The sequence below is a fragment of the Phyllobates terribilis genome, unplaced genomic scaffold (assembly GCF_046119375.1).
Source record: "Phyllobates terribilis strain yellow unplaced genomic scaffold, ASM4611937v1 Scaffold_11__3_contigs__length_659146591, whole genome shotgun sequence".
Taxonomy (NCBI): Eukaryota; Metazoa; Chordata; class Amphibia; order Anura; family Dendrobatidae; genus Phyllobates; species Phyllobates terribilis.
The window spans coordinates 103,188,265-103,198,511 of record NW_027362771.1 but is presented as its reverse complement, the minus strand read 5'-3'; positions in this window follow the sequence as shown (position 1 = coordinate 103,198,511).

Below are 10,247 nucleotides of genomic sequence, written 5' to 3'. Positions count from 1 at the left end.
GCAGGTTGTGCTGGGCATTGTAGTGCAGGGGTTGATGGCGCAGCAAGAAACACAGAGACAAGGAAATGCAGTCCCAGGGTCTTTACTCACAGTTATTGCAGTCCAGATTACAGGGGTCCAGTCCACCCCCAGATAGCTCCGGAGTACTTATCAGGACCCTCTTCTGTGTCCTCTCCCTGACCTTTTCCCTGCACCTCACACCTAGTATCTCCAATCCGGTACCCGCGGGCCTTGGCGGGCGACGTCGGTTCCGTCCCCTGGGTCCTATATGGCTACCTTCTCAGTGAGACTGGCGTGGACTTGTGGCTACAGGACATAAAGTACTGCAGCCTCCGGTTTCTAGCTGAGACTTGCAATCTTCTACTAGTTGAGGGACCGGTTCCCCTTAGATGGCCTGACCCCTCCACCACCGGGCAGATGCGGGCGTATGGGTGGCCTTCTGCACGGCCCGTACCCCAAGGGACCTTTCTTCTGTTCCTGGAGCCTCTCTGCTCCCTCTCCTCTCTTCTCTCCTTCCTCTCAGACTTGGGCCTCACTGGCTAGGCCCGCCTCTGGAGCAGAGCTCCTGCAGAGCCTCTGCTCCTTCACTTTCCTCTTCTGACTAATCACTTCACTTTCTAAGATGGCTTCCCATTTTATACCTTCCTCTCATGTGCTCCCCTAAGCTACTTACTCCACCCACACCCACTACATGGTCCCCCCCATCTCTGGGTTCCCCCCACTGCAGCCAGGAAAGGGGCTCAGCAAGTACGTGGGAGGCATCTTGCCCCTCCTGCTGGCTTGGAGTGGTGTGTGTTGGATGCAGGTGTTAGGGTCCTGAGCTGTACTCCTTCCTTACCTGAGAGTGAGATGCCACATCTCTGGCTTAGATGCAACACCTCTGTGGCGACCGAACCCTCAGGGGCGCCACAGCCGCACATATCAGGTGACACCACCCAGTTCATTTCCATATTCAACAGTTTACCTGACAGTTCAAGTACATCAGATTCTAACACACATTATCAGCACAGCACAATTCATTCTGGCATACTGGATATCAGCTTCTGGGCCAAATCCTGACTGAGGGCAACCCATTCTTGTCTAATCAGTGCTTCGAGTTTATCACAATTTCTGTGGTTTTGCTTGTCCACCTAAGTTTTGATGATTGACCACAGATTTTTAGCGGATTGAGATCTGGGGAATTTCCTGGTAATGGACCCAAAATTTCAATGTTTTACTCTCCAAGCCACTTTTTGTAGTTATCACTTTTGCTTTGTGATATTGTGCTCCTTCATGCTGGAAAAGCATTGTTCACCACCAAATTGCTCCTGAATAATTGGGAGAAGTTGCTTTTGGAGGATGTTTAGATACCATTTTTTATTCATGGCAAAATTGTGAGTGAGCCCACTCCCTTGGATAAAAAACAACCCCATACATGAATGGTCTCAGGATTTTTTACTGTTGGCATGACACAGGACTCATGATAGTACTCACCATTTCTTCTTTGGACAATCATTTTTCCAGAAGTCCCAAATAGTCTGATAAGGGCTTCAACAGAGAAAATCATTTTACCCTAGTCATCAGCAGCTCAATCCCTGTTCTTTCTGCAGAATGTCAGTCTGTCCTTGATGTATTTTTTGCAGAAAAGAAGCTTCTTTTCTGCCCTACTTGGCAATAGGCCAGCCTCCGAAAGCCTACTCCTTGCTGTTCATGCAGATGCACTGACACTACTCGGACAACCCCTTCTCGATCTGAATGTTTGCCCCTGTTAACATAAAAACCACTAATACTCACCTCAGGTGCAGGCACCATTCCAGCAGTACCGGCACTCGCATTCCTGGGACTCACGTGAGGTTGTTACGTCTCGTGAGCCCTGCGCCAAATCAGTGCTGGCATCACTGTTCCCGATTTCTAACGTATAAATAATCAACGGGAGTGAGAGCTGTGTCTGACTGCTCACTTCCTCTTGAAGGTGCAAACATTCAGATCGAGAAGTAGTCCTAGTAGTGCTGTCATTCGTGAGACAGCTCTGCATTTGTGTTGAACATGTAAGGCATCAGTGAAACGACTTCCTCTGAGTGTGATGTTCTCCGTTCAGGAGTATTAGGCTGTGTGCCCACTATGCGTTTTTTAAGCGTTTCCGCAGCTGCAATTTCGCTGCAGAAACGCTTGAAAAATGCTTGGTAGAAGGCCTGCCATGTTTCCCAATGATAATCCGCATGTGCTGTGCACATGCTGCGGAAATTTCCGCTGCGGGTTATCATTGCGGAAAAAAATGCAGCACTACCAATTATTTTGCGGAAGCGCTGCGTTTTCGCCGCCATTGACTTGCATTGGAACGCTTGGATTACGCATCACTGCATCTGTACATGCAGAATCCAAGCATTTCAATGTGCGGATGGTACCCGGGTCTGGAGGAGAGGAGACTCTCCTCCGGACCCGGGTACCATAGTACCTGTAAAAAAAAGAATAAAATAAAATAAAAAATAAATATTATACTTACCTTCTGATGGCCCCTGGTGTGCTTGTCTTCGCTTGCCGGCAGATCGCGGTGGACTGAGGGACCTGCGCTGACGTCATTTAGTCATGTGACAGGTCACGCGACCGCTGACGTCAGCAGGTCCTTCAGTGTACCGCCAGCTGCCGGCAAGCCGAGAAGCATCGAATCAAGACTCCGGGAGCCATCGGAAGGTAAGTATAGATTTATTTTTTCTTTACGGTCACACTATATAAATCCATGCTGTTTGCATGGATTTATATAGTGTGACCAAGTTGTCAAGCACTGTCCAAGTGATGCTAAAATCGCTTGGAAAGTGCTTGTTAACCCGCATGCGGAAATGCATGTGAAGAACGCTTCACATCCGCTTGTCCCCGGCAGGAAAAACGCATGTACAATCCGCATGTACAATCCACATGTACAATCCGCATGCGTTTTTTCTGCCAGGGAGATGCAGAAACGCTCAGGAAAAAATCCGGAGCATTTCTGCATCGTGGGCACATAGCCTTACAATTACAAGGAAGAAAGCAGTTAATTTTATGAAAATAAAACAGTCTTTACTGATGAAACTGGTGTAATGCATGTACAAGTGATTGGTTTTGTGCCTGCTATCATAAATATCTTCATCTGTTTTACATGGAGGTACAGACATATCGATTACACATGGTGACACTTAACTTCTAAATTACATTTCACCAATGCGGCTTGCCTGACCTGAATACTCCATTCCTTTTGTCTGTCCTTCACTGTCCACAGCCCTCCTCTGTGCTACTGTAAGAGGGTGGCCGCAGAAGATGAAATCGCTCAGAACCGTCTGGCATTTGTACTTGGAGACTGCCACCTACTGTCCAACCCGGACCCTGTGGAACCAATAAGAAGGGGAAGTGTTTAGAGATGGATGAGTTTAGATGGAGCACCGAGTCAAGTGACACCCATGATGCATATAAAAATCCGGAGAGCCAAGGCGGGAGAGGAATTGACACCAAAAAAAGAGAGCAGCAGAACGAGTGCTCGGGGGTACGTCACGGCCGAGATACCAGCCTGCACCCGAGAGACCAGATCGGCGGGCAGCTGTGCACCCGCGAGTGAGATACAAATTGTGCCAGGCAAGATCTGTGGACTAGACCAAGCCGGTCAAGACCTGAGGCCCAGCCCTGCGCCAGTCAAGATCCAGAGACCAAACTATGCCAGGCAAGACCCCATGCCCAGTCCTCATCCATCCTGACCCTACAGACGTCCTTTGCGGGTCAAGTCCTGAATATCTGGCGGAGACTCTAATCCAGAAGTGAATGTCTGTGGCAGTGACCAGGAGGCACAAGTGAACCTGGCCGTTACTTCCGACATTGAATTACGGTTCAGGGAACAGTCTGGGGTGGTGCAACAGATGGAGTGGTGGAATTCTAGAATTCAGGAGACCCAGAGAGCATTGATTCACTTTGTAAAAAGAACCAGAGACCTCCGCTAGAGCCTGGAAGATAAAGAGGATTGTTAGAGATATATTTGTTACTAGAACATTGTTTTCATTAGAAACTAGATATATATTACGCAGCAACGCCATGTTACAAGAGTTATAGTGTGTTGATATCAACCTTGATATTGGAGATTGTACCCTGCAAGTACCCTATTACTCACAAATCACCCTTTGTTCTAAACACACCCTTCCCGTTTTCAAACTCAGAAAATGAATTGTTAAGCTGGTTACGTCTGTCTTGTCCTTGTCTGCGTGTTGTATCCAGTGATCTGCTTACACTACCCTTTACCCAGTCCAGTATTACTCCCAGGTCTGGCCTACACGTTGCCTTCTCTTCAACCCCACTTTGACTGTACTGTCCTGGGGTTACCTACTAACTTACAGCTATACCTCTTTTGCGCTCCTGGCCACATCCACTGCAGCAGAGCTCTCTTTCGGTCTCTAATCCACTTCACCACAAAGGGCCCAGGATTCTCCGGCGGTATTACTCTGCCTCTGGATCCAGCGACAGAATTTTGCTATTTCTGTTCTGCATCTTCCCTTCACACACTCCTCACTGCAGCTACAGATCTCACTTTCTTTGTGTTCTTACACTAACTGAACTTTCCACAGGAAAACTACTTCTTAACTCTAACAATTCCTCCCACCATCTGGCTAGCCCATTGTTAACCCTTAGACTAAGTGCCCACGAAGCAGAAATGCTCCGGATTTTTTCTGCATCTCCCTGGCAGGGAAAACGCATGCGGATTTTACATGCGTTTTTCCTGCCAGGTAGAAGCGTTTGTGAAGCGTTTTTGCATGCATTTCCGCATGTGAGTAGTAAAGCGCTTTTCCAAGCGATTTTAGCATCACTTGGAGAACTGCTTGACAACTTGGTCACACTATATAAATCCATGCAACCTGCATGGATTTATATAGTGTGACCAAGTTACGATGCTGCAAATGCAGCATGAATAGTAAAAAAAAGAATAAAATGGTGAAAAATAAAAAAAAACATTTATACTCACCTTTCGATGGCCCCCGGTCTCCTTCTACAGTGTCTTCGACGGCTTGCGGTGGTGTAAAAGGACCTTCCATGATGTCATTTAGTCATGTGACAGGTCACGCGACCGCCGACGTCAGCGAGACACCGGACGCACCGTACAGGAGTCCGGGGGCCATCAGTAGGTGATATAATTTTTTTTTTAATTTTAATTCTTTTTTAACTACAGGTTCTATGGTACCTGGGTCTGGAGGAGAGTCTCCTCTTCTCCAGACCCGGGTACCATCCGCGCATTGAATCGCTTAATATCCGCATGTGTACATGTACTCATGCGGATATTATGCAATTCAATGCAAGTCAATGGCAGCAATTACGCAGTATTTTCGCAAAATTAATGGACGTGCTGCGGATTTTTCCGCAATGATAATCCGCAGCTGAAATTTCCGCAGCATGTGCAAAGCACATGCGGATTATCATTGGGGACCATTGCAGACCTTCTACCAAGCATTTTTTAAGCGTTTAAGCGGTGGAATTGCTGCTGCAGAAACACTTAAAAAACGCATAGTGGGCACGCAGCCTTACTCCCTCAGCTGCCTATTCTACTGCTGCTCTAATGGGAGACATTGTGTAATCATTCAGCAAAAACAGTACTCATCAATAACACATGTTTTAATATCACAAAAAAGTCCTCAAAGAGACAACTTTTCACTTCTTTGCAAACAGATCCTGTAGCTGAATCCTATTTCGGAGACAGTCCTATGACTTATATGACTTTCTTGCATGCCCTGAAGCCTTCTCCATAGCTATAAAACCTCTTTCGTTGAAGTTCTTGATAATCTAATAAATGGTTACGTTTTGTGGCAATCGTACATGCAGCAATGTTCTTGCCTGTAAAGCCCTTTTGATGCAAAGCAATGAAAATGCACGTTTTTCCTTGAAGGTAATCATGGTTAACAGAAGAAGACAATGATTTCAAGCACCAACCCTCTTTTAAAACAACTGGTCTAATCTTATAATACATGTATGACATAATGATAACAGATGCCTTGTCCTTACTAATACGTTCTCCTGAGCAAATTAGATCACTGAAATGATGTAAGAAGGTCATTTTCTGTCAGGACTGAATAGGAAATTAAATGAAAAAATTGTTGTCTACCAAAAGTATTATCAATAACATTGTGCAAGTCACATTATAGTGCATGCACATAAAGGGGTATCTTAGTAGATGAGAACACTAAGGGGCTTCAGCAGGGACACTATTTTTGTGTACATGTGCAAAACATGTCCCTCTTCCTGTGTTGAGAAGTTGGGAGGTATCCTCTTCTGTGACCGTGCCTATGTACTCTGCCCCACCAAACAGTTTTTTCTGGAAGGGAGCCCCAAAATGGACTCTTATTATGGAGCCCCATGATTTCTATGTATGCCTCTGGTTAATATAATTATATTTACTTCCTGCACGGCAATAGTTAACAGCCGGAAGCCAATCACAGGCCGGCAACTGACGTCAGCACCCACGTTGCCAGCGTATGACGTCACTGTCATGCGTCGGCGACTGGGCCTCGGATGATGGGAGAGCGGCAAGGAAAGGAGAAACTTTTGTTTTCCTTTTTTTGTAAAGGCACACTATGGGGGCAGAATGGAGACACATGGGCAGAATGGAGAGACATGGGGGCAAGATGGAGAGACATGGGGGCAAGATGGAGAGACATGGGGGCAGAATGGAAGATGATATGGAGGCAGAATGGTAGATGATATGGGGACAGAATGGAAAGACATAGGGGCAGGATGGAGACTTGGGGGCAGGATGGAGAAACATTAGGGCAGAATGGAGAGACATGGGGGCAGAATGGAGAGACATGGGGGCAGAATGGAGAGACATGGGGGCAGAATGGAGAGACATGGGGGCAGAATGGGAGATGACATAGGGGCAGAATGGAGAGACATTAGGGCAGAATGGAGACACATGGGGGCAGGATGGAGAGACATTGGGGCAGAATGGAGAGACCAAAGCAAAAGTTGCTGGCTTTGTATGTGATATGGTGTTCGATGGGAACTGTTAATGTGTGATTGGTGAAGACATGGTGCAGAAGTGGAGTTTTTCCAAGAGTGTGCGGTGGGACTGTGGAAGGTTTGAGGGATGGAGGCAGAGCTGGGGTGGAGCCTGGGCAGAGTCTCAAGGGGGCCCGAGAATTTTGCCAATATGGGGCTCTGAAATTCCTGGTGGCAGCACTGATTATGTCCAAAATAGTCAGTCTGGATCCAATACCTGTCCTAGTATTAAGTGATTTCAATTTAATTATGGATCTGGTTAATGATTGTCTTACACATACTTTACCAATCCTCCTGCCTAAGGGCTCATGTACACATCCATGGATCTTGTTCCGATCACGGACTGCAATGATTAGACTGGCCACATGTCTCCCGACTCAAACATGACAGCCTCATAGAAATATATGATGTGGTCATGCTCGAGTTGGGAGACCTGCGACTAGCCGGGCATTGCGGTCCGTGATCGGACTGAGATCCATGGATGTCTGCATGAGCCCTTACACTTGTCTAATTGGACCTCTATCTATCTGCTTCATGAGATGTGGAGACTGCGGCATTCGCTTGATTGGCAAGAATACATAATTTCTCATTCATATAATACATCTAACCATATAGATTTGTGTCTTGATCTGCAGACTGCCTTCCTCTGGTCAATAATATAACTTATCTCCCTTGGGTTATATCCAGGTACATATTTGCCATTAGGCACCGGAGGCCCAGTGTCTAAGGTGGTAGGTTGTAGGGTGTGGTGCCAGTATCAAAGAAAAGAAAATATATATTTTTTTATTTCCTCTCCCCTTCACCAGACCTCATCACAAAAGCGGCATCTTTGCGAAGCAGTGGGGGTGGTGGGAAGCTTCATAAATTTGCATTTGCCTTTTTAAGATGTAAAGACAAATTAACCTGGGAGCACTTCCGGTAAGAGGATCTCCAATCATCTCCCTGCTCCGATGTGCACTGGCGAACTCATGCTGCTGATGTAACTGCAAGATGATGAGGTCACCACATCATGCTGCAGACATTACTGCAGCACCACATAAGAGAAGACTCCAGAGCCAAGAGCAAGTCATTGCTCATAGAGCCAAAGATACAGGGGGCTTTTACTATAGACCAGGGGACGGTGTGGTGTAGAGGTTGAGAACCCTGTATAGGGGGCAATGTAGAGAGTGAGGACACCGTATGGAAGTGTTGGTATACAGAATGATAGCACAATATGGGGTGTTAGTATAGAGAATGAGGGCACTGTATGGGGATCAGTATGGAGAGTGAGAGTACAGTAATGGAGTCATTCTAGAGAGTGAGAGCACAGTCTAGGGGGTCAGTATAGCGATTGAGGACAAAATATGGGATGTCAGTGACTCGCCCCCATGGGCCGCGGGGCACCCGGAACCGGGCTTTTTGTAGGATGCTGGGGGTTGTAGTCTCCGTGTGGCAGTGACCCGGTCCCGTGGCTCAGGGTGGTCAGGCCAATGGCGGTATTTTGTGTTTTTTTTTAGTGGTTTAAAGTCCGACTACGCCACCCGTGGAATGCGGTCAGTGCGGACCGCCACTGCAAGGCAGACCACTGGGGCTGATGGTGTATGCAGCTTAGGTAGTGTGACTCCCCACGGGAAGAGTACAACCCCAGGGCAGTGTCATGGATGGTGGGGGTGATAGTGCAGATAGTCCCAATACCAACAGTGCCGGAGGAGCAAGAAGTCACAGACAACGTGTTGCAATCCAATGTCTTTTACTCACAGTTTGTATTCTCCAGGCCACTCTCGCGAAGCAGTGACCACCCAAGCCGTGCTGCGTCCACCAGGCAGGGGACTCGGTCAACTCCCAGGTCTTTCTGGAGTATGTCTCAAAGCTCCTTTCCGTCCTTCCTCCGGCTCGTGCCCCACCAGTGACCAAGCTTATGTCCAGCTCCCGCGGGCCTTCTCTTGGGAGGGCTACGTGCCCACGTCCCTGACCCTATATGGTATGCCTTCCTAGCAAGGTGTAGTGAGGGGTCGCACCAAGGGCTGGTCACGACCTCCAGTTCTTGGCTGAAGATGATTTGCTTCCACCAATTTGGGATCCGGTACCCTGTTCTGCCAACCCGTCACCCGCAGTCTCCTGGGTCCTTAGGGTTCTCTCTTCCTTCTCGTTCCTGAGCCTTTCTGTTTCACTTGTTACTTCTGTTCTGGTCTTGTTCCCTTTCCTTTCCACTGTTCCTTCTCCTCTCTCTCTCTCTCTGGCCCCGGCCTCTTCTCAGGCCCACCTTTGAGCAGAGCTCCTACAGAGCCTCTGCTCCCTGTCTTCTCCACTTCTCCTCACAGACTGAACGAACTGAACCCTGTTCTAAGATGGTGCCCACCATTTATACCTCCCTCTGACCAAGAGCCCAGGTGACTAGCAACCAATGGGCTCCTACCTATGCTCAGGAACCAACCCCTATCTGCCCCTACAGCACTGGGTATTCCACCCCCCTCCCCACTCCAGCCAGGGACATAGTCGGTCGTGCCTGCACTTCTTTCTAGTGGGAGCACCGTTGAGCTGTCCCTCGGAAATGGGGTGTGTGTGCTGTATGCAGCCTACTGAGCCTTGATCCATACTCCATCCTTACCCGGGAGTGGGATATCACACCTCTGGATGAGGTGCAATACCTCTGTAGCGACCAAGTCCTCGGGGCGCTACATCAGCATAGAAATTGAGGCCTCAGTATAGGGGTGTCATAGAGATTGAGGGCGCAATATGTGGGGTCACTATAGAGAATGAGGGCACAGTATTGAGGGCATTATAGTGCAGGAGGGCACAGTCTGGGGGTTCACTTATAGAGAGTGAGAGCACAGTATGAGGGGTCAGTATAAAGAATTACAGCACAGTATTGGGGTGAGGTCAGTATAGAGAATGAGGGCACAGTATGAAGGGGTCAGTATAAAGAGTGGGGTATAGGATTAGGGGTCACTAAAGAAAGTAAGGTCACAGTATGGGGTACAGTATAGAAAGTGAGGGCACAGTACGAGGGGTCAGTATGTAGAGTAAGGACACGTATGGGTGTCAATATAGGGTTTGAGGCTACAGTTGGATGGATCTTTATAGAAAGTGAGGACACAAAATGTCAGGGTCAGTATAGAGAGGGTGCAATATGGAGGTTAGTATATAGTGTGAGTGCATGCTATGGAGGTAGTACATAGTGTAAGGTCACAGTATGGGGGGCAGCATATAGCATGAGGGCACATTATGAGGGGCTGTATACAGGAGGGACAGTATGATGGCATAGAGTGGGAAACAGTGTGAACAGGGTT